Source organism: Prionailurus viverrinus, chromosome A3 (assembly GCF_022837055.1).
Source record: "Prionailurus viverrinus isolate Anna chromosome A3, UM_Priviv_1.0, whole genome shotgun sequence".
Lineage (NCBI taxonomy): Eukaryota > Metazoa > Chordata > Mammalia > Carnivora > Felidae > Prionailurus > Prionailurus viverrinus.
Genome location: NC_062563.1, coordinates 125,568,478 through 125,593,401, shown reverse-complemented (window position 1 = coordinate 125,593,401; position 24,924 = coordinate 125,568,478). Strand labels below are relative to the sequence as shown.

At 50.9% G+C, this 24,924-nt stretch overlaps 2 long non-coding RNA genes across 3 annotated transcripts; one reads left to right on the top strand and one right to left on the bottom strand.

Moving 5' to 3' along the window:
* Positions 1–2,190: 2,190 nt before the first annotated feature.
* On the bottom strand, positions 2,191–9,249 carry LOC125162312 (uncharacterized). Of its 2 annotated transcripts, none has more exons than XR_007150982.1 (6): positions 8,964–9,249; positions 8,121–8,314; positions 7,673–7,794; positions 5,933–6,094; positions 5,021–5,198; positions 2,191–3,387 (listed from the first exon to the last, which is right to left on the bottom strand). It is a non-coding gene; the product is annotated as an uncharacterized LOC125162312 (long non-coding RNA). The 2 variants fall into 2 exon arrangements; XR_007150981.1 differs by having other exon boundaries at positions 2,191–3,355.
* A 91-nt stretch (positions 9,250–9,340) lies between these two features.
* LOC125162315 (uncharacterized) lies at positions 9,341–18,271 on the top strand. The gene is made up of 4 exons (XR_007150984.1): positions 9,341–9,488; positions 12,436–12,484; positions 16,972–17,100; positions 18,192–18,271. It is a non-coding gene; the product is annotated as an uncharacterized LOC125162315 (long non-coding RNA).
* Positions 18,272–24,924: the final 6,653 nt, after the last annotated feature.

Sequence of the window (24,924 nt, the reverse complement as noted above, 5' to 3'; positions counted from 1 at the left end):
CCTCTCCTCATTCTTCCAGCGGCAAGAGGACGAATCTGGGTATTGAGGTAAAAAAAAAATCCTGCAACATTTAGCCCTGGAAAGTGCTCTTGGGGAATCTGTTCTCATCCCCTGGTGGGCACAACAAGAACCCTCAGGCCTGGTAAGGGGAAAGGACACACTTGGTGCCCAACCACAGTCTGTGCCAGGAAGCCATCAAGGGCTCCTGGCCAGGACTTGGACGTGCAGAGAGGGTTCTTTCTCATGACCGGCAGCCTTGTCCTTGTTCCCACTTGCTGTCTTGCCTCTGTCTCTCGTTTCCCCGAGCAGAGTACAGGGTTCTTTTTCTAAGCTTTCCCTTCAGCACAGTGCTGGGAATGCAAACACAATGATTTTCTTTTAAAATTACATCCTTTTATTATAATTCAACAATTTAATTATAGTTATTAAATAACTAAAGATCTGCCTCATTTGGTACTTGTGGTATAATGAAAACACACACACACACACACACACACACACACACACACATTAACACACACACACAACAATAACAACCCAAAACACAGGCTTTGGAATCAGATGATCTGGGTTTGTTTACATTTTTTCCTTCAGCAAATCTTTGCCGCATTGACTCTGGTGACAGAAATTCTTACTGCAACTGGAAGTGTCACATGGGGTCAGGGAAGCTGGAAGTGTCACACGGGTCCCATCCTGGTAGAGTCAGGACTTTTCTGATGGCTGTTTAAACCCCTGCTCTGTGTACCACTTCCCCTAGGACACACACAATAGCAGTCAAATAAGATTGCCTTTTTAATATGAAGTTTAATTTTTAAATTAAAATCAAGATCGCCAAGCATCTTTTTCATGTTTGTCTTGTAAGGACTTGATTCAAATGATTTGTGGTGTTTCTTCCATGGGAGAGAGTTTCCTCTAATTTTTGCTGTTCTGAACTTGGTGTCCCTGGATGAGTTTTAAGGAGTCTGTGAAGTCTTTTACGTAGTACAGGGAGCGTTGTGTTTTGGTGTTCACTGCAGCCCCTCTGCTCATGGTGTGCACCCTGAGAGCCCATCTCCACTTGGGGTTATCAGATGTGACCACATGCACATGCCAGAGGAACAGCCCGGGGAGGCACGAAGTGTATATCATTTACTGACAATATATATTTAAACACATCAACTATTAATTTATGCTTGCTGATGATGCCACTATTATAATATTCTTATTTTTAAGAAACAGTCCTTTTGCTTCAGTGCTACATAGGGGCACCTGGGAGGCTCAGTCAATTAAGTGACTCCTGATTTCGGCTTAGGTCATGATCTCACAGTTCGCTAGTTCGAGCTCCGCGTGGGGCTGTGCGCTGATGGCGTGAAGCCTGCTTGGGATTCTGTCTCTCCTTCTTTCTGTTCCTCCCCTGCTTGTGCTCACTTTCTCTTAAAGTAAATAAACTAAAAAAAATTTTTTTTAAGCAAAAAAACCATAATGCTATGTAATGATCTGTTAACATGTATGCAGTGTTAATGCATTCAGAATTTTCATATTCCTGGGACGCCTGAGTGACTCAGTCGGTTAAGCATCCGACTCTTTTTATTTTTTATTTTTTTTAACATTTATTTATTTTTCAGAGAGAGAGAGAGACAGAGAGAGAGAGTGAGCAGAGGAGGGGCAGAGAGACGGAGGCACAATCTGAAGCAGGCTCTAGGCTCCCAGCTGTCAGCACAGAACCCAATGTGGGCTCAAACTCATGGACCTCAAGATCGTGACCTGAGCCGAAGTCAGATGCTTAACCAACTGAGCCACCCAGGTGCCCCAAGCATCCAACTCTTGATTTTGGATCAGGTCATGATCTCAGGGTTCATGGGATTGATCCCCCACATCGGGCTCTGCACTGACAATGCAGAGCCCGCTTGGGATTCTCTCTCTCCCTCTCTCTCTGCCCCTCCCCTGCTTGTGCACTCTCTCTCTCTCTCTCTCTCTCTAAATAAATCAATAAACATTAAAAAAATAATTTTCACATTCCTGAAGGAAAATCTTTTTTAAAAACTCACAGAACATCTGGTGCAGCATCCTCCTATTTTCTATGTCATCAACACCCATCTCCTCGGGAATGAACACCAGTGGAGGGATAATGCTGTCACAAATCCTATGCGCTTCCGTTGTCCCCTCCATTCCTTCTGTGCCCCCCCCCACCCCACCCGCACACACTGCCAGCAGCCTTGGTGACAAAGTTCAGACACATCCATATACAATCCCTTATGAGTGAATAACTTGATGGTTTTCCCCAAGAATAATGTCATCTTACATTCGTGGGACTCAAGGGTCCTTTTTGATGGTGAAGGGAAAAAGGGAGGGAGAGAAGAAGGAAGAAAGGAAAAAAGGAAGGAAGGGAGGAAGGAAGGAGAGAAGAAAGGGTCTGCCCTAAAGGCTAATTGAAGCTCTCACCTCTGGTGTCAGAACCACTTGCCTGTTAAAGCTGTTCGGGCTCAGCCTCAGGAAGAACCCTTGTACACAGATGTGAGCATGCAGGTGTATGACATTAGCATGCACGCGAAGTTTACATGTGTAGAAACACGGTGGCAGGCTACCCTGGCATGTCCCGAGGGTCCATCTGCTCTGCTCAGCTGCCACCTGTACCTAAAATATCCGCCTGCAGTTTCTACCTCTTGAGAACCTCAGTCCTTCAAATCTACCTCCTCCTTAGAGTTTTGTCTGACACTTCCCTTCTTTCCACTGCGATCTTTCTGCCATCCGCTGGGACTTTTTTTTTTTTTTAATGTTTATTCCTTTATTTTGAGACAGAGAGAGAGAGGGAGGGAGAGAGAGAATGAGGGGGGGAGGGGCAAAGAGAGAGAGAATCCAAAGTAGGCACCACACTGTCAGCGTATGACTTGGGGCTCGATCCCACGACCATGAAATCATGACCTGAGCAGAAATCTAGAGTTGGAAGCTCAGCTGACTCAACCACCCAAACGCACCTCTGCTGGGACCTTTCAGATCATGGCAGGGCCTGGTCCTGAGACAGTATAAAGGATGTTGCCAAAGGTCGACCCAAGTGAAGGAATGTTCGGGGCCCTGTACCAAGAATGGCTACTAGAGGGACTCACCAGAGAGCAGATCTTTGGCATGCAGCTGAGTATCTTGGGATGAGAGGCCAAAGGGAGACAAGGCTCTGAGCACAGGGACAGCTGACAGCTGCCAAGAGTCAGAGCAGCTGGCCCACAGGGGCAGAGGGGGAGGGACTCAACTGTGACTTTTTTTTTTTCTCCAGAGTAAGAATGTGGCAGAGAAGATGCTCCAGAAATATTCTCAAATGAGAACGAGTCAATGAATGGTTTTCCAGAGGGCCGTGAGTCCCAGGAACGCAACACCTGGAATCCTATGAAGAGAAACCGAATTCCCGGGTCAAGGCTGTGGAGAAAACAAGAGTGTTGTTCAGCACAGCCTGTATATCACCATGGCCAGGGCCCCAGGCTGGCGAGGGAGCAGCGAGACCTGGCATCTAGCACAGGCCCTGGTTTGGCCAGCAAGACTCAACGTCATCGTCCAAAGGAAGAGCCTTAAAGGACCCTCTGGATCCAACTTCTCTCCACATTAAGTTTTCCGAGGGTTGAAATATTGAGATTATGGGTGATTTCTATTTTCCTCTTTATACTTTTCTGGATTTTAAAAATGTTAAAATGTCCAGAAATGCCTGGCTTTGGAGAAAGGCTGAAATGCAGCCTTAGACCCACTTGTCAAGTCTTGCTACACACCAGAGGAGAGCTGCCTTTTCATAATTCTTCCATCCAGACAGGGCTCCTATTTCTAATTCTCACAAAGGTGCTGTACGTGTGAGCCAAGAACAGGCTAAAATTACCTAGGGGGCGAGTCTAGACAAAGGTACTTGGAGTGACCACCATTACCCACTCGGGCTATGTTGTCAGACCCCAGTGGGCTCAGCCACAGTTGCCAGGGGCCCCTGACATTGCTGGATGGATGGCCATCACTGCAGGACATCGTCGATGGTAAGCAGGGCTCTCCATGAGGGGCCCCGGTGCGCTGTGTTCTCTGGGATCCTCAAAAGCACAAGACTCCAGGAAAAGTGCCTCATTTTGCCCCATGGTTTCCCAGCCGGAGTCTCAGTCACTCAGAACTAAGGTGAAGCCATATTTTATAAGCTCACTCTTTTTTAACGATGGGATTAATTTAACTGTTGAGGACATGGGGGTGCTGGGAAGGGGATAAAACGGAGTGACGGCACTCTGCTGACCTTCCGTTGTTGCTCCCGTCTGAGGGCTGGGGCGTTCTAAGTGATTCAGACTTGTGTCTGTGATCTCTTCTCAAGGACATACTTTGGCTTAAGTTTGAATGCTTTCCCAGAAGGCTTCTCTGTCCCCCAGGCAGAAAGATTTCTGGGCCCTTCTCACCAGTGATGCAGGCAGGCCACAACACACATCAGCCCCTGGCTTAAGGATAGCCATGCGCCTCCCTCCTCCTGAGGTAACTTTGATACTCAGAAACATCAGGTGGGTCTTTGCTTTCTCTCTTCCTTTCAGATTAAACAGCAATATACAACAGGCTTCAGAAATACTCAAGGTAGAACACATGGAAGCGGGTATGAGCAGACACTAGTAGCTTCCTACCCAACAGCCTTCTCTGTCCACCTTTCTTGGTCAGATATCAGGCAGCCATGAACACAAGGACCCCTTCCCATCCTCAAGAGATGAATCTCATTAGTTTAAACCATTCATGGTAATTTCTTTCCCTTTCCACCTCTGGGCACCCAGCATCTGCTCTGGCCTGGCCATCCTCTTGGACATGGCCACTCTAGGAACAAAGGTCCTCTCCACCCAGAGCCCAACCCATGTATACTCAACTCCAGTAAGCCCTGAGACATACGTTGGTTTGAATGGCTCTACTGACTCATAGATCTTTAATTCTTCCAAATCAACTTTAATCTACCCCAAGTGCTCTCACACCCCTACAAGAACCGTGTGGAAACTTCTGGAGCTTCCTTCTGACATAGTCACTAGGCCCGCCTCTTTACCACTTGGACACCTACTGACTGAAGCAGCCTGGCGTGGACCCTTAGAGTCAGGTGGCTCTGTGCTTTCTGTGCAACATTCCTGGTTCAGGGATATCTGGCACAGCTGGAAGCCCAGAGTGGAGGGTCCAGAAGGTCCAGGTGCACCATAGAGCCTGTCCTTTGTTCACATGTCTCATGGTGGTCTCCCTCAAACCTAGGGGAAAAAAAAAATCTCTCTTCAGTGCTACACTCAAAGATGCCCCCTGCAGGACATCTGTGAGTTTGAGCTTTTATTAAAGACCCATCAGGCCTGCTTTGCAAAGTTACCTCAGGCAAGACTCTACCAAGGGCTTGGGTACCTTCAAGGGGGAGAAGAAAACACTGGGAGAATGCATATTAATATCTCAGTGAATTTTCCCCTCAACTCTTCCTAAGAAATCTGACTCAGCTTGCCGTGTAATGAGGGTAAGCACCTAGAGGCAGAGGGACAGAGTTGTGAGGGGGATGTTGGGATTGGCCAGTCAGTGGGAAGCATCTTCGGGGAAGCTTGTTGGCCTGTCCAGCGGGGGAAGGAGGATCATCTTGGTCCTGAGGGCAGGAGAAAGTCATATTCAGTTATCCTCACTGAGTCCTAACCCTCAGGCCAGGGTTTGGATTTCTGGATCTCTTGGGACAATTCCACATTGGCCCTGATGCCAAAAGCTGAGTTTCAACAAGTCCAGTGGGGGCGAGGCACAGTGGTGCCAGTCCTGTAGGAGAGCTTGACAAGGATCAGGATCTCAGGATCCCATGGCCTGGTGAGGAGGCAACCTCATGCACTGATCCACAGACTGTGGTAACTGGGATGACCTCAGCTGTGTCCAATGTCAGTCCTGACTGGTGGTGGCTGCCATAGCACTGTGGCTTCTATGGGAGCTCTGTATAGTAAAAGTATCCCTCTATCCTCACCAGGACTCCACGGGAGGCTGGAGTTTCAGTGGCCGCTTCAGGAGGCTCAGCGTCCCATGCATGACGTCATGCCTTCCTGAGGCTCTCCTGAGGGGCCAGAGCACCATTTACCAGTGCAGAGCTGATAAACAAGAAGGCCGTGCAAATTTATTGGAGCACACACTGAGCAAGGGAAACACAAGAGAGGTAAACATTACATCATCGCTGACAGACTAAATTTGTTTAAATCGGTCAGTAAAACTCCTATTGGTAATCCTGGCATCCAGTTCTGCTGATTGGTAAGGGCGCCCCCCTGTGTTACTACAGTGTAATGTCAACTGGGTCTTGGAGGCAGCAACATCATCCCTGCAACGGTCTCCCGCCTGGGTTTTCTCCTTGTTTCTGGTCAGTGGGTCCACCTTGTGTGCCCTGAGGAGAAACGCCAGGCTGTGGCCGGCCCCTGCGGGTGGAGGCAGCAGCAGCCAGGCTTGTGTGAGAGTGTCTCCAGCCAGACTGAACGTTTTGTCCCTTTACACTCTATACAACTTTACGCTCTTAGAAATGATTAAGGATCCAGGTTGTTGGCATGGGTTGTATCTTTTGATCTATACTGTATTAGAAAGTAAAGCTGAGAATTTTAAAACTATGCATTACTTCACTTAAAATGGTGACAATAGGGGCGCCTGGCTGGCTCAGTCAGTTGAGCATCCAATTTCAGCTCAGGTCATGATCTCACAGCTTGTGAGTTCAAGCCCCATGATGGACTCTGTGCTGACAGCTCAGGGCCTAGAGCCTGCTTTGGATTCTGTCTCCCTCTCTCTCTGCCCCTCCTCTGCTCATGCTCTGTCTCCCTCTCTCAAAAATAAATAAACATTAAAAAAATTTTTTTAAATAGCAACAATAAACCCATATTAACACATTTTAATGAAAACTAGATTTTTTAAAACAAAAAAGTTCGTAAAAAGGGTGTTTTGCACTTTTGCAAACGATGGCTCAGCAGAAGAGAGCTAGGTTCTTATATTTGCTTCTGCGTTTGGTTTCTTGCTATGTCACATGTCATACGGGCTCTGGAGAACTCCCCTGCACACTTGTGTAAGGATGAGACTGAAAAAGACAAATAACATCTTAGTGTTTTTGTGAAAATATGTTTGACCTCAGGACCCCCTGAAAGGGTCTTAGGGATTCTCAATGGGCCCCAGAGAGCTATGAGAACTGCTGAATTAAGAATATGGATACATGAGGGGAGCCTGGGTGGCTCAGCCGGTTAAGCGTCAGATTCCTGACTTCAGCTGAGGTCATGATCTCACAGTTCGTGGGATCCAGCCCCATGTCAAGCTCCATCCTGGCGGCAGGGACCCTGCTTGGAATTCTCTCTTTCCCTCTCCTTCTGCCCCTCCCTTGAGTGGGTGCATGGTCATGTGCACGCATGCCCTCTCTCTCTCAAAATAAATAAATATTGGAAAAAAAGAATATGAACACTTGAGCCAGGGCCTTGGTACAAGTCTACAACATAACATTTTTGTTAATGGCCAGCTTTGATGTTTGGGTTCCCCTTTCTTTGCTAGCCAAAGAACACATAGCCCTGAGATGGGTGGGGCGCATGCCCCCACGATGATCTGTATACAGGAGACAAGAGGAAATGTCCCCAAATGGTCACTGTGCCTGGTAAGATCCTGACCCAAAGGCCCAACCCAGGCAGGAAGGCAAGCCTTCCAGGGAGTCATCAGCGGTTGGTTGAGCACTTTTCAGAGTGTTTCTCACCCATCCTCTTGGAGCTTGGCCACTTCTTGGAGCCTGGTCTGGTGGCTGACATTGTCAGAGGGCCCTACCTTCTGTTCGGGATACTCCTGGACACTGAGCAGAAGCAGGGGACACTCTTTCCTCTAAAACAAGAAAGTTGAGAAGGATTTCTTGCTTATTCCTAGAAATAGAACTGTCCCTGAGCCAACCCTTGCCACCCAGAAGCATTGCTCAGAGGGCTCGGGCACAGGCACTCTGCTCTCTGCTCCCTCTGAAGTTCCTGGCCACCTCCTCAAACCCTGAGCTTCCCCAGATTTAATGATCACTCTTTCCACATAGTAGACAGTGGCCTGCCATACCTTCCTCCTCAGAGAAATCTCTAGTGATGGGGACTTCAGAAAACTAGAAGAACTACCAAAGAGGACACATTAGGCACAAGATTTTGGGGTGTGTTCACAGCATTCCTCACCTCTGAGGTTGACCCCATGACAGTGTTGATTGAGATTTCCAGGGAGGAGGAGATGGTCAGTAGTGATACTTTGGGCCTGGGCAACGGGATTTCTGGAGTCTGGCTGGTGTGGTTCTGAGACAGCCACTTACTAGCTGCATGACCTTGGGAAGGTCTCTTTGTCCTTCTCAGCTTTAGTTTCTTCCTCCGTAAAACTGTAAAACGAATAGAATCCCCCTTTCCAGTTGTGGTAGGACTTAGAGATAATTTTTGCAAAGCAATGAGATGCTCTCCAGGGAATCAGACCTGAGGACTCTTTCTCTCTGCCCCCAGGCCCCTGCGGCCATCCGTTCCCCCTACTGGCGCAGCAGGAGTGAGCTTTGTGAAATGCCACGTGACCTCCTCTCCTGCCGAGAAAACCTTCCCAACCCCCTCTCCCCCCAAGACTTCCCAGGGCTTTGCCTGCACTTGCACAGACACGCTGTCAGGGCACAGTGGGCAGAATGGTGTCCCCGGGCCTGAGGACACATCCCGAAGTAGCCCGCCACAGTCAAACAGAATGGAAGTCTATTTCAGCTTTAAGTGCATGGGGATTTTGCATTACAGGTTCCGTAAAATATCCATTATTTATGTGCTCTCCTGCAAACTCAAGAAAGCTAAGTCACGTTTATTTCATGACTTCTGGATTTCCTTGCGCATCATCAAACGCCTCTGGAAGCAGGGGTGCCACCCCACTTTCCCTTGAGAAACAATCTCCAAGAAAAGTCCCAGTTCCTCAGTGGGGTGCTGAAGTCCCCTCCATCCCTCCACCCAACTCCCCCGCAGGTGTCCCTGCCTTGGATCCCGGGGCCTCACTCCTCCAACCTTTGCCCGAATTCTTCTCTTCTCTCTCTGTGTAAGGCTCCTGTCCCAGAGGGATGGATCTTTCCGGATCTCTGGTGTCATTCTCCAAACATTCTTCTCCTGTCACTGCTCCTATTTGGCATCCGTCACTGTGCTGCCCATTCTGACACTTGACTGCGGGCTGTCGCGGGAAGGAAGCCGGATTCGCTGCAGCCGGTGATGCTCCGCGAAGGCCAGGCCTGTGCCTAGGTGGAAAGGCCTCGCAGGACCGGGTAGGGGGCGGGCGGGCGAGCGACGCGCTGCCGCAGTTCCCGTTCCGGCCGCGCGGTGGGGGCCACGGCCGGCCCGTGTACCCGCGCCCGCGGAATTCTCGGCGCTTCCGCCACCGGGGCGCCTCCCTCTGGGAAGGGGCCGGCTTGGCCGGCAGGGACCCTGGGGAGGGGGCCTTCCCTGTATGGCGCCCAGCTGGGGACGCGTGGGATGACCAGAGGCCTTTATATCTTGTCGCCTCGTGGAACACAGGAGTTTCTGTGTATTTCCAAACTGGTGAGATTCGTGTCCCCCGTCCCCCCCCCCCCCCCCCCCCCCCCGCCCATGCCACCCCGGGCCGCCTCTGCGTGTCATGTGGGGCCTGAAAGCAGCAGTGGGTCGGTGCTTAGCCACTTAGCAGCCGTGTGACCCTGGAGGAATGGCTGCACCATTCGGGGCCTGGGTGGCCTCATCCGAACAAAGTGGAAGTGCAACGGTCTACCCAGAGGATTTAGGAGAAGGTGAAGGGCGTGAGGGGTGCAGCCGCCCCTGCTTCCACTCCTAAGGTCTCTGGGGCAAAGGGCCGAACCCCTGCCGGGACCCTGCCCCGCAAGTGTGGTATGTGTCTGGTAGGCCCTCAGAGCTCTGTGGGGCTGGGAGCCGGGCATGTCCGGGCAAGGCCAGCCTCGGGATGGGCATGATTATCTGACTGCCAACAAAGTCAGGGGGCCCACAAGGCACCTCTGCACCTCTGAAACCCTTCCAGGGCCTTTCTTGGGACGTTTCGTACCGTATTTCCTGGGACACCTCTGCCCTCAAATCAACCTGCTTTGCTGGTGCGGGGAGTGGGGAACAACGGCCTGCCGGCCCTTCCGCGCATGTGCAAGTGAGCTCCGGACCCGCAGTAAATCTGAAAACCTTCTTTTGTTTTGTGTGTGCAAGGGGTGTGTGGGGGAGAGATTTTGTGCGTTCTCAGTTAATATCGCCTGAAACCAACTTCAAGGTGGTCAAATGTGAGGCTTCCTGTCTCCATTTCACTTTGATGATCGCCTGTTACAACAGGCTGGAGAGACGCAACACCATAGCCAGAACCCCGGAGAACCAGTCGGCAGGCTCCCTTGGGCTTTGAACTAGCTCTGTCTGAGCTCCGCCTGGCCGGCCTCCCAGGGATGCTGGAGAGCTCAGGCACCCTTCCCCAGTGGGCAGATACTGCCTGCCCCCCTCCTAGACCCTATGCCACCTTCACACTGGGGCTCTCCCAGCCTGGACTCTGACCTCCTGTCTGCACCCTCCCTTCTTGCTCTTTGTCTCCTGGTGTTCTCCTCACCCCAGCCCCAACCCCAAATCTTTTGAAGGCAGGCCCACAGTTTTTCCATCGGCCAATAATCCTGAAGGGCTCCAACCACACTTCCCAAACTAGCCATGCCTCATTTCTCTTAGGGGATCCTGGAGGCCTGCACCTCCTACCTGCCAGCATTCTTTGGAACCTGAGAATTAGCATTAGCCATCCAGCATGTGTCACCACTGGTCTCCCCATATCCTTTCCTGAAACTCCTGGCAGCCTTCCTGACTACCTATTGCACTAATATACTGGCCACATGGGGCCACAGCCTGCCAGCCTCTGCCCTGCTTCTGGCCTTCCTGTGTGTTCCCTAACGGCTCCTGTGTGTTGACCTGGCCTCCTGAGTCAGACTGTGAGCTCCCAGAAGGCAGGGCCATGGCTTGGGCTGCCCTAGTGATACCCCCTGCGGAGTGCCTGCCCAGGCACTGGCTGTCCAGGGGGCACTTAGAAAATGCTTGTCAGGAGGTGAGTCAAGGTTGCATGGGGGCGGGGTATTATAGAAGCAGTAGTGGCCCTGAAGTTACTGTGAGTGACAATAAACACCCATTGCTAGAAGGAAGAGAAACAGTTCTATGGAAAAAACAAGAATTTTAAAACTAAATAAAAGAGGGTCAGTGACAGGTCACCAATGACAGTAACACCTCCCCCACCTGGAGCTGTTGAAATTCATGATTCATACCCAGGAATCCCTGCTTTTATGAACATTTCTAACTAATGCAGGCATCTGGTTAGTAAATGCACAACAGATTAGGAGTAACAAATCAAAGTATCGTTAAACTGCTCTGGGCTGACATCCTGATGGCACTGAGAAGTGACAGCTGGCAGCCTTAGTGAGGGATGAGACTGATCAACTATACTCAAGCCCCGCAGCCTGGGGCCATCCGGCTCAAGGCACCGAGCCACACCTAGGCAAAGCAGTGCCCTCTGACCCAGTGTCACGTTACATCTCAGTATAGAAATGATGTTCATAATGATTAACCCTGAATCACGAAGAAAAGTTAAATGGTGCTCGAATGACTGTTTAAGAAGTTCAGGAAGCACCTTATTCGTTTTTAGTTCGTTTCCCTGCAAAACAGTTATATTTTTTGTAAGGAAGCTTAAAGGATTCCATCCCCTGCTAGCTAGAAAGCAAAGTGGCAGCTTCCATTTCTGGTGATGGAGCACTTTGTGCACCTACTCTCATTTAGGACAGTGCACAATGTATCACCACTTGAGGGGCGAGGGTAGGTGACTCACTCGAGGGTCCCCTGGCTGAAGTAAAAGGGCAAGTCTCAGTGGCTTCCCCGTGGCTGCCTCTCTCCCGGATTTTCAGCCCCCGAGGTCTCTAGATGGATGTTACTGTCCTGATGTTGCAAAATGTCCTCTTAGCTGTTTCTTTGTGTTCTGGTTGTCACTCTCCCCCACAGCAGTTGGGGGGCCCTCGACGTGATTTTCACCCTTACTGTGTCTCCCACGCTAGCACATCTCGGGATCAGGCATCCCACCACTGGTATCACTTTGGTCCAAGCCCTGGACCTCTTCACAAGGGTCTTTCAGGAAGGGGATGTGCCAGACATTCGTGCCAGCAGGGCCTCTGACCCAGAGTTAACCATTTACCAAGAGACAGTATGGCATAGTGGGCCCTAAGGTCAAATTTCCTGGGTACAAAGTCCTGCTCCACTACCTACTAACTGCATCCTTGGGAGAGTTACTTAGTCTCTCTGTGCCTGGGGCTCCCCATCTGTAAAATGCACATAACAGTAATATTTCACTCACTGGATTGTTATAACTATCAAATAAGTCGATATGGGCAAAGTGCTTAAAACTGTGCCCGGCACTTAGCATTTGACAAATATGAGTTATTGCTAATGCAAGACAGTTTACGTACATCATCTCCATCGTCTGTCTCAAATCCTTTTTCAGAGCAAGACTGGTTATAAAGAATCTCGAACTGACATACTGATCCAGTAAGGTAGGTATAGGCCTTCCTATTTTGCAGCTGAGGATCCTGTAGCACAAAGTAAAGTGACTGACTTGAGGACAGAGTGCCAGGAGGTGGCAGAATTGGAATTTGTACCTGGGTGCTATGGTCTGAATGTTTGTGTGCCCCCCAGTGTAGGATATTAGGAGGTGGGACCTTGGAGGAAATTCTTAGGTCGTGAGGGCAGAGCCCATACGATTGGGATTGGTGCCCTTACGCAAGAGACCCCAGAGAACCAGTCTCCCTGCTGCCACGTGAGGTTATAGCCAGAAGGCACTGGCTATGAACCAGAAGGTGGGCTCTCATCAGATACCAGACCTACCTGCATCATGACCTGGGACTTCCAGCCTTCAGAGCTGTGAGAAATACATGTTTATTGTTTATAGCACCCAGCCTCTGGTATTTTGTTCTGTCATCCTGAACAGACGAAGACTGGGTCTACCTGACATTTGAGTCATGATCTTTCCAGGACATCGTAACTGCCTCTCTTAGTCGAAATGCCCGAGAGAATAACTTCCTTGGGAAAGTGAGTAAGAGGGTAGTCTTCCTGCTTTTGAAAACTGGAATTCCCGCTCTCAAGTCCTGCTTTGAAAGATTGAATCACCCAGATATGACAAAGTTCCAGAATCTAAGAAGGAAAGTTTGGGAGGGAGGAGTGTACTTGCGTTTTCCCATAGCAGAGAAGCCTGAGAGGCAAAGGTTGTCCCTTATCATCACCCGTGAGTGTTCTGGTGACCTATTGCTCTGTAACCAATCCCCTCAAATCTTAGTGGCTTAAAACACTTGACCTTTGAACAACACGGACTTGAATAGCACGGGTCCACTTATACACCGATTTTTCCAATAAATACAGTACAATACTGTTCATGTATTTTCTCTTCCTTATGATTTTCTCAATAACATTTCCTTTTCTCTAGCTTCCTTTCTTGTATGATACATACAACATACGCAATATGTGTTAATCAACCCGTTATGTTATTGGTAAGGCTTCTGGTCAACAGTAAGCTATTAGTAGTTAAGTTTGGGGGGAGTCAAACCTTTATATACTTTCTTTTTTTTTTTAATTTTTTTTTTTTAATATTTATCTTATTTTTGACAGAGAGAGACAGACCATGAGTGGGGGAAGGGCAGAGAGAGAGGGAGACACAGAATCTGAAGCAGGCTCCAGGCTCTGAGCTGTCAGCACAGAGCCCGACGTGGGGCTCGAACTCACAGACCGTGAGATCATGACCTGAGCCGAAGTTGGACGCTCAACCGACTGAGCCACCCAAGCGCCCCTACATATTTTCAACTGCACAGGGTGTCAGTGCCTCTAATCCCAGCCTTATTCGAGAGTGAACTGTACAATCATTTTATTATCATGTGTCCCAATTCTGGGGGCTGGCTGGGCTCATCCTGGTGGTTCTCACTTAGGGTCCTTCATGAAATTGCAGTCAGATGCTGGCTGGGCCAGTCATCTGGACCATCTCTTCACTCACCTGGCTGGTCTGGCTGATGCTGATGGTCAGCTAGGACCTAGTGGGAGCTGCTGGCCAGAACACCCACATGTGGCCTCTCCAAGCGACCTGGGCTGCCTACAGCATGACTGCTAGGTTCCAAGAGCAAGAGCTCCAAGAAAATAGGGTGGAAGTGTATGGCATTTTTCTGACCTAGCTTTGGAAGTCACATAGTGACTTCTGCAGTGACTTCTGCCCATCAAAGCAGTCATCGAATCCCAACCAAATTCAAGGAAAGGGGACATATACCTCTACTTGTCAGAAGGAGTGTCAAAATGAGCATGTAAGATGGCATATATCATAGGGGCCATCTTTTAAAAATACAGTACACCTCATGGCAGCCTTTCCTGGAAGAATTTTCCATTTGAAGAAAAAAGGTAATATGAATTATGGCTCCGACAAGGACCCCTCCCTGTAGTCACGTCTGACAGTAGCTCCTTCGGGGAACCGGCCACAAGAGACAGGGTTGGCAGCAAGATTTACTGCTCTGCCAAAGCTGTCATTGAAATAAATAGGATTAGAGCTGCAGTGACTTCATCATCCGGACTGTTCTAATAACATGTAATTTGTATCCATGCTGTGACCAGCACAGCCGCCAGGGCATGTGAGTAGGAATGCCTGGCCACCTCTGGGATGGGTCCATTTGCTGGAAATCTTGCAGGCCCTTGACTTTGTCCACCAGTAGACAGCTCTTAAATCCTCCCCTTACCAGCTTTTTTTATGCAGACAAAAGCTCTGTCTTCCCCAGCCCCTCTCTCTGAGGTCCCAGCCCCAAGCCAGGGAGCTCTGGAAATCAAGTCAAACCAGTTGAGAACTTTCCTGCTGGAGAGCACAATTGTGCCGGGGCCTGGCTCCCAGGGGACCTATGTCCAACCTCCAGGCGGGCTTGGTAACCAGCCACAATCCTGTCTAGCAGCCCTGTTATGGTGGCTCCAAAGATATGGAGCACAAGCTGTAGGACTGGGGAAAGACCTCCTACCCCATGACTCCCTCACCCAGCCAGCTGCTGGCTTCCTTCTGGTCTCTCGCCTTAGCTCCCAGACCCTGCTGCATAAAGCCCAGCCTCCTCCCAACCCTAGCATCCAAGGCCCTCCTCCCTCCCGGTCTTGCTGTGTCTTGGGTCCTGCCCCTTCTGGTCTGAGCAATGAGAGGCAGGGAGGCCTTCCACAACCACCACAGAGCAGAGACTGCCTTCATCACATCCTCAAGGCTCATGCTGCTGAGACCGTCCTGCTCACTGGAGCCAGGGGGTAAGGCTGCAAGTGAGCAGAGGGATGGAGGAGAGGGCAGGGCTCAGGCCCCTGGAGGAGATGGGCTACTGCCACTGACTATGATTTCACTGTCTCTCTTGTCCCTACAGATGCTCAACCCACTGAGGGCTTTTCTGATCCCACAGCAGGTTCCCCTATCTAGTGAATGGCCCTTGATCTCAGCCCCCCCAAACTGTGAAATCTCCATACAGAGAGGAAATCCAGAAGTTTCTTAAAGTGCCAAGTAGATGACTTCACCCAGAATATCCAAATCCAGAGGAATGTTAATAATAACTACCACCATTTATTGAGCGTTTACTGTATGCCGAGCACAATACCAAATGCCATCTTCTCTCCTCAGTATTTAATCCTTTTCTTTTCTTTTCAGTGTTTAATCCTTGCATTCACCCATTTTGCAGATGAGAAAACAGAGGCTCAGAGAGGCAAAATAAATTTCTCATTGCGTCATGCTAAGAAATGTTGGAGCCACTATATGAATCCAGATCTGTTTGCAAACTCCTAGATAGAAGCCATGAAGTATTTCTGCCACATCCTGGGCCTTGGCAGGCAGCCCCTGAGCCCATAAAATAACCTGACTTGGTTGCCTCCCATCCCACCTTTAGTCCCCTTTGCATGGGGTGGAACCAGAACAGGGGGCTGGGGCAAGGGGAGTCAGGCAGAGAGGCAGGCAGGCTGATAGGCTTTGGTGGGTGGGAGGAGGGGCTCCTCACCATGGGAAGTTGTGGAGGGAAGTCTCCCTCAGACACTAAAGCCCCAAAGATGAGGGGACTTCTGAAGATGAACCTCCAAGGCTAGAGGTGCTGCCGTCTATTTTTGACAGCATAGCCAGACCCCAGGGGAAGAGCCTCTGCCCATGACTGCCCATGAGATAGCTCCACACCCTTTCCTTCCCCCTGCCAGGAAGTGCTCCCTTCAGTGGAAAGTGCATGGACTTTAGGGTCAAATCCCTGATTGACCACTTTCTAGCTGAGTGACCTCAGGAAAGTCACTTAACCTCTCTGGGCCTCAGTTTCCTCCTCTGTGAGTGAGAATAGTAATACTTATCTGGATGTTGTTGGGAGGGTTTATTGGCAATCTTGGGCATGAAACCCTTCAGACCCCAGCTGATAGGAGGCATGACCATGCTGGCATTATTGTCCTGAAGCCCTCAGAGGGCAAGACATTGCGGTCAGGTTGATCAAAGCCAGGTCAGGTGTGGAGAAGCAGCAGATATCCAGCACAGGTGTGGATGGGGCGCCCCCATAAGCCCCAGGGACTGGCTGGTGCACAGGACAGACACTCCCCAGTCAGTAACAGGGAACCGCCATCTCAGAAGGGTGCCCTTCTGAGGTTTGGTTCAGCCAGGAAGAGAGGGGCCTGAAGGAACAAGTAAGATGTGCCCAGGGGAAGGGCCGCCCCGTTCAAGCAGGTTCAACGCCAGCATGAGGCTGGGAGGTGAGACTTAGCCCGGTAAGTCCCAAGGAGCGCACAGGAGCAGCTCGCTGGGGACAGAAAGGGCCAAGAGCAAGGGCTTCAGAAGTCTGGCCCGGCTTTGGGCAAGGTGACATCTAGCAGGATCAGGCCAGGGGACACAGGCAAACTCAGGGCTCAGGACTCTGGGGACTGGGAGGTGGGGGGTGGGAACTATCAACCACGAACAGCCCCCAATGTGCCAGGTGTTTTTGTCTATATCTTCTCAAATTATTCTCACAACCACCACTCTGTTTTACAGATGAGAAAATCAGGCTCAGAGAAAATAAATAGCTTTGCCCCAAGCCTCAGTTAGGGAGAGCCAGAGCCAGCATGCAAACCCGAGACTGTCTACCATTTTCCTTGGAACCAGGCAGAGAAGAAGGAAAAAGTGAGTGGGCCCCATTGGGCAAGATCGTGTTTGTTGGGAACCCAACCCAAGAGAGGTTCATGTGAGAGCTGGTGAGAGCGCCTTGCCTTCATCCAGGGTGCCTGACAGGGGCCAGGAGAGCTGGACAGGAAAGGCAGGTTTCCTGTGGCCTCGGCCTCAGGCTCTAGAGCAGCCAGGCTAGACCAAGAATATGCGGCAGAACAAGCCATCTGTGGCCACCGCTGCCTGCCAGGCCAGCCACTCATTACCCCTAGACGTGAGCACCCCCCGGCACCCTGTACCCACCTTATAGTCACTGGTGGGTCAACGGTGTGGAGAAACACAGGACAGGCTGGTGCAGCCAGGGTCTTCAGACGACCCATCACAGGAATCGCTCTGCTCTAACCCCGCCTCCTCCAGGTGGGCCAGGTGTTGTCCCTGTGAGGGGTACACCCTGCTCAGCCCTGCTGCCATGGCCACATCCCTGTGTGGGAGTGAGGGAATTCCCGTGAGTCCCCAAGGCCACCAAAAGGCAGTCCTAGGAAGCCACGTGGAGGGACAAGTGGCACAGGAGCAGCAGCTGCTGTGGAGCCCTCTGAAGCCTGGTTTGCCCAGAAGTGCCCATCAGAGACGGCCCTGGTATTCGGGCCTGGATGACTTCCCCCACCTGGTGGCCAACTTCCCCCACATGGGGCCCAGCAGGGGCTGAAGGCCACGTTCCCACGCTGCTCCTGCTGGAGTCCGGCCAGGCCCCAGTCAGTGCCTTTAACCACCGTGCCAGCTCACAGCCCGGGGCACCTCAGGGTTTGGTCTGAGGGGAATCAGGCAGTTTCAATTACCTGCCAAGAGGTCTCACACAATCAATGCCTCTTTATTTCCTGAAAAGCCCAACGCTCACAGCAATGCCCCTGGTCAGACCTACAGTCTCTTCCCATGCAGACAACCCACTGTGGGCTCCTGGTGATAATGGAGAGGTGTCCCCCACGTGCCTGCCCCGATGGATGGACTGAATCTCAAGTCCTTGATGGTGACCCCTGGTGGGTGGGGCCAGAAGAAGGGGATTTGAACTGTCTGGGGAATCTGTTTATTGATTCAACTCCACCACCTTCCAGGTTCTATGGTCAGCTTGGGATGCAGCAGCGATTAAGACAAACCCAGTGGCACCGTGACATGAGCAAGTGGGTTCTCTGGCTCCATTTTCCACAGTCAATGAAAGGATCTTTAAGGGACCGTTCTTGGTCACTATGTGCTGGCCTCAGTGAGGATGGGCCTTAATGCTGGTGCTGATTAGAAGAGATCCTAAGTAGCCCAAGCCACCTGGCGGTTGTGGATGGACTCAGGCTGCTACGGTCAGGCAGGAAGACCTCTGGAGCCACCATTAAACCCAAAGTGGCGGATGGGGACCTTCTAGTGCTTGCTTGGCTGGAAGAAGCTGACAGTCAAAACCCAGCAGATCTCTAGGCCATGGTGCTCCTCCCAGGGACCCCTCACCTGCCATGGCCAGGTTAGGGAAAGATCTGCCCTCTGGCCTTTCATCTGCCATGGCCACAGAGGAAGACACCAGAGAGCTTGAACTCCTTGGAAGTATCTAGATGAAGCTTTCCAACAGGAAACCAAAGTAAGACCTTAGCCCTTTGTTCATGGGCTTAGCCCTTGTTCATGGTCAAGCTTCCTTACTAGGTGGGACCAGGCAGGGCCAACTCAAAGAAGCACTTCTTATGGCTTCCCTGACAAACTGGCTAGTGTCCTGGAGACTGGGCATTCTGGCCTCCTGGCTGCCTTTCACACCTGACCTTGCCTGCCACAGCCCTCATCCCTCCACAGGAGGCCCCCCCCACCCCGGTGAGCTGAGCCCCCTCACACCCACGTGGAGGGATGAGGGTGAGGCCCAGGGATACAGAGTTCTCAGGCATGGGAGGTACAAAGACCCCTGGAGAGCAGGAGCAGAGGCTGTCAGGGTGGAGCCTTGGTAGGATGGCCCACCCCAGAGATACCTACTCAGGAGAGTTTCCAGAAGCCTGCAAAGAACCTCTAGGGGGACTGGGGATAAGCTCTGCCCTCTGGGTGCCAGGACCTGTCTGACCCTTAGCAAATCACTGAGCTTGTCAGAGCCTGAGTGAAGTGAGTCAAGGAGATAAGACATGGCATCAGCTAGTAATCTTATGGGCCTCATGAATCACTTCACCTCTAGGGAGCAGGCTGCCACCTCAGTTTCCTCCTACATCATACAGGTAGAGAGCACGCAGGTTGCTGGAGGCTCTTCCAGCTGGGTGGTGTGATATCTTCAGACATGACCTTGCTGGAAAGCACGGGACAGTAGACGAGGAGCACCCAGGACACCGAGGCTCCAGGGCTGCCCCTTTACTGCTCTGCTTCAGCCTGTCCATCAAATGGGCCAATAATGGCTGTTCTTCTCCAAGGTTCTGGGAAAAATGAGGTGAGTCAAAGGAAGTGGGCCTGCTGTATATGTGGAACTGGCCCAGCAGTCAATTGTTCCATGACATGCACAGTCACAGTCACGATAGTCTTCCCATAGTCACTATGTACCCCCCAAATTCATATGCTGAAGCTCTCACCCCCCAGTACCTTAGAACGTGACTATATTTGGAGAGAGGGCCTTTAAGGAGGTGATGAAGGTTAAGTAAGGTCATAAGGGTGGGCCCTCAGCCAATGACTGGTGCGCTTGTGAGAAGAGAGAGACATACCAGGAAAGGCCATGTGAGGACACAGTGAGAAGGCAACCATCTGCAAACCAAGGAGAGAGGCCTCAGGAGAAACCTACGTTGCCAACACCTTTATCTTCCTATGGGGCTAAAAGGTGTGAGAGAAAGAATTTCTGTTGTTTAAGCCTGAATCTGTGGTGCCTTGTTACGGCTGCCCCCAGGATACTAATACGGTTACTGAAGGGATCGCCAGGCTCACCCACAGGACCTCCTTGCTTGGAAGGTGCAAGCTTCCACCCTGGAAGCTCCTTGAAGGCCTTCTCATGAGTGATATTTCCCTGGCAGGGGTGCTGCTAGGCAGGGTGTGCTCTACTCTCAGCCCTCACATCTGCAGTGGCTCCTTTCTCACCAGCCACAGCCAGGCCACCAGCTCTCTCAAGCATCCCTGGGCCTGGCCCTAACAGCTGAGGCCTGCTCCTGCCCAGCACCTCAGCAGGAGCCCGGAGCCAGGTGCGGACACCCCTCACCTGCCCCACTTCTGGGCCCTCAGCCCTCTTGGCTTCACTCTTTCTCCTGGCTCCCAGCCAGGTCGAGAACCCCTCCCAGAGGGCTTGGTGAGTATTCCCTGAGGTTGACTGCTCGGAATTTCTCCAGAAAGCCACTTGCGGTTTCCATTTCTCACGTAGGTGACCAGGGTGTTCAGGAGAATCCTGGCAACAAAGGAGAGGTGGGAACGGATAGAGGAGCAGGAGAATGGTCATGACGGCCCGTCTCCCCTCAGGCTTGGACCCCCAGGGGTAGGTCATCTTCAGCAATTCTTTCAGCTGGATCGAGGCCTGGGAGCCCTGCTGGAAATGACAATTCCTTCTTGGTACGATCTCTGACTGGCTGACCTCCTGGCCCTGTAGTCGCTGAGGCGGTCATTCTGCTCAAAGGGCCCTCAGCCTGAGGTCGAGAGCCTCCCTATGGCTGGTGTGGAGCCAGGGCCTATGTACCAGAGGCTGCTCTGGCCTCCAAGGGGTTATGACCAGAAGGTCATGGGAGAAGGCAGTCAAGCTGATGCCCACCACAGTGTCCAGAACTGAAGTGACACCGGGCCCTTTTGTACTAGACTCAGGGAAGGGAAAGGCTTTCTTTCTTTCCTCAGCCCCTGAGAACTCTCTCTGCCCTCCCCTCTCAGGGGGCGCTTCCTTTGAACCTGGAGACCTTCCTGCTCTGCCAGAGCTGGTCTTGTTCATCCAGGCGGCACTGCTGGGAAGAGATGACAGAGGGGCTGCTCAATCTGACCAGGCGAAAGGCAAGGGTTTTCCTGCCTTGGATGGATGCTTGCTTTGATGTGTCCATTCATTCACGTATCCAATAAGAATTTATGAAGCACCTTTCTGTGCCAGCGACTGTGCTAGGCCCTGGCCCAGGGTGGGTGAGAAAGCTGTGGAAAGGGCCCGTTGTTTGCGCAGGGGTGGATGACTAACCCCAGGAATGAAGGAGCCCTTTCTCTGGAGGCAAGTGGGTGCCTGACAGTGAAGAAGAGAGACACACACATGCACCCCAATAAAACTCCTCTGAGAAGTTCTTTGTGGCTGGGCTGGGTCCCAGGGCAGCCTGTTTGTCAGGGGCCAGGACCCAGCCCCACACTGTGTTATCTTTGTGTTCCTGGGTCCACCACATGGGTGTGATTCGTCTACGTCATGCTGGAGCAGGGAGGTGAGGAGGTTGGGGGCGCAGGAATGAGCATTCCATACAGTGATCTCACCCTTCTATCCCGCCCCCAGGTAGTTCCCCCAGTCATTGGAAGGGCTGACATTCTTTTGAGTGCTGAACATGGTGGGTGCTGGCAGTGACGGCATAGGCTTCTTTGTCAGTGAGGCCAAGATCAGTGGGAACATTGAAGAGACTTCATCTGCTCAGTCAGGCCCAAACCCTGGGTTGTCCAAAAGCCATGCATTTTAACTTCTGCTTCCTCTATGCCTGCACCTGTGTGGCTGAGTGTGGCTGAGAGAAACATGCACCATGGTGACTGATCACACTCAACTAACAGAATTCTCAAATGGGTGCCCAACATGGCGTCCTCCCTATACCTCTCTGCCATTTCACTCTACCTTCTCTGTCTTCAAATGCCACTTAGTCCTCAGCTGATCACTCTGTCCTGTATTACACTGAGAAAGTATAAAATGCTAGAAGGAATCTCTTCATTCTCCCATCACTAAAACTATAAGCCTACTTGCATCTGTACCCATCTACTCACCCCAATTCCGGTCTAAAGCCAACTCTGTCTTGAGCTATAGATCCCATCTTTCTTTCTCAAGATCTTTGCTCATGAAATTTTCTATGATCGTCCCCTCTCCATCATAATTTTCCCTCTCCACAGGATCTTTCCCATCAGCACACATAAATGTTCTAGGAGCTCCCATCTCTTTAAAAGCAAAAATCAAAACAAAAATAAATTTTAAAAATTTTCCCCTTGATGCCCCTTCTCTCCAGTAGCTACTGCTCCAATTGCTTGCTCTCCAGCACAGCAAAATTTCTTTAGGAAGATCTCCCTATCCACTGCTCTTACTTCTTCACCCTCATTCTCTCCATAACCCCACCCCCACCCCACGTTGGGCTTCCATTATCAACACTCCACTAAAACTGCCTTGTCAAGATCTCCAGCACCCTTCACGTTGTTGAAGCCTGTGTCACTTCTCTGCCAATGTGTTGGCTCTACCAGCAGTGCCGGAATGGTTGGCTCAGTCTCATTGAAACGTTCTCTTCTCTTGGTTTCAAGGAAAACCATCTTCCTACTTTTCTTCTCTCTTTCTCTCTCTGACCATCTCAGGCCCCTATGTTGGTTTCAATCAACCTCTAAATGTCGTCATGTGTTGGGGCCTGGTCATTGTTCTCTATTCTCTAAACACGCTTGACCTGGATGATCTCATCAAGGCTTTAAAAACCATCTGCATGTCGATGCCTCCTACACTTGCATCTTCAACTCTGACCTCTCCACTGAGCTACAGGCTCATATCTACTTGTCATCTCTTCTGGATATCTACCAGGCGTTTCAAAATTGACACAGGTAAAACAAGACTTTTGCTTTCTGTCCCCACCCTGATCTGATCTGATCTGTCCCATCTTCAAAACTGCCACCAGCACACACTCAGACTCCCAAGACTAGAAGGCCTCCCGGGTTCCCCCCTTTTTCTTCCAAGCCACATGAGATTCACCAAGTCCTATAAATTCAACTCAATATGTCCAAGTCCGTCCTTTCTTCTCCACATCCATGACTGCCACAGTCTCCTCCACGTGATTGGTCTCCCAATCCAAGCCTCCTCTTGTTCCCTACCAGCCATTCTACAACAGCCAGGGTGATCTTTGAAGATTTTAAATAAGGTCACGTCACTTTTCTATTGTAATTTGAATAAAACCTGGGTTCCTTGCCATGGCCAGAAATTCTGCAAAATTAGGGCTTCTCCCTGCCTCTCCGACCTCAGCTCTCCCCACTGCTCCTTTGAATCAGCCTTCATCCTGCTGTGGCAGGGCACCATGCCACCCTGGGGGACGCTCTTCAGATCTTTCCTCTACTTAGAATATTCTCCCCCAGATTTCTGCCTGTCTCAGCTTAAACACTGCCTCCTTCAAGAGGCGTTCTCTGACCCCTCCAGGCTCTCCAAGCTCTCAGCTGCATCACCACGATTTCTTTCCTGTATAGCACTTAGCCTCATTGAAATGATCTGTTTCCATTTTGAGCATTTGCTTGCTTGCTTGCTGGTTGTCTCTCCCTCCCCAACTAAGGTGGAAGCTCCATGAGAGCAGAGAACTTCTCTGTCATGTTCACCTCCATGTTGCCTGCATCTAGAACAGTGCCTGGCAGATTCATGGGTGTTCAATAAACAGCTGTTGAGTAAATGAACAAATGGAGACCAGGCAGTGGAAATAAAACAAAAACAGAATCTGACATGATCCCAGCCCCCAGGCACTCAAACATGGCATTCATAATGCAGTGTGTTAAGCACTTCCATAAATGCCAGGACCAGTGCTGTGGGGCCCCATGAAAAGAGCATGTGTGAGCGTGTGCAGGGGCAGACTTCTGGGGAAGCTGTGTCTTATGTCCTAGTTGAGACCTCTCGGATGGTAGGCCATGCAGGGGAGGGAGAGATAGAGGAGTGTGTCTTAGGCAGGGATACCTGGCCATGCAAAGGGCCAGAGGAGAGTGAGAGCACAGTGAGGGGTTCAGAGAACAGCACCTGCAGACCGCCTGGCCTGCCTGACTGGAGAAGGGGTGTCACTTCCTCCCTGGGCTGCTTGAAAAAGGGGGAGGCAATCATCTGGATTCAGAGCATTCATTCCTTCATCTATTCCTTCAACACTAACCCCTGGGCTCTGACAACATGCTGGGACTTGTGCTAGGTGCTGGGGAGTCAGAAATGAAAGGGTTGAGGCCTCTGTGGTTGAAGAATCCAAGCTGAGCTATGAAGGTAAAGGAAGTCTCCACCAAAGGCCACACCACGAGACCACAGCCACTCTACGGAGGGCACTTCTGGGTTCCTCTGCCACACATGTGCCTGGGCTTCGAGGCTGAAGCAGGGACACTCCTGCCAGCCCTGCAGGGACTTGTCCCTGAACCAGTCTCACTGCCCGTCTTTCTGTGTATGTGCTCACACACTGGCTTTTTACACACACACAGGTATGCACAACACCTTTGCTCTGGTCACATGCACACACCCACACCTGTCCTCATGCCCTCACACAGATGCCTGTGTCCTCACATAGGCGCCAACCCCACCCCAAGCAGTGAACCCAGTATGCAGATACTCAGCCCACACAAAGCACTCCAGCCCTCTGGAAGCTTCCATGCTACTTGGAAGGAGGACCACATGGGTTCCAGAAATGCTCCCTCCCCAAAACATTTATAATATTACAGATGAACCAGTACAAGGTAATGAAATCTGAATGACATGTATACTACAGGATGGGGTTCCTCAAGCAGGCTTCTTGGAAAAAGAGAATTTGAGCCAAGTCTTCAAGTAAGTCATGGGATGGTGAAAATGAATGGTAAAGAGGGTTTTTTGTGTGTGTGTGTTTGTTTTTAGAGACACTGAATCAGGCTAAAAAAAAAGATAATATATTGATTGACTCATGGAACTGAAAAGTCAGGGTTGTTCTGGCTTCAGGCAGTGTTGGATCCAGAGGTTTGGGTGATGTC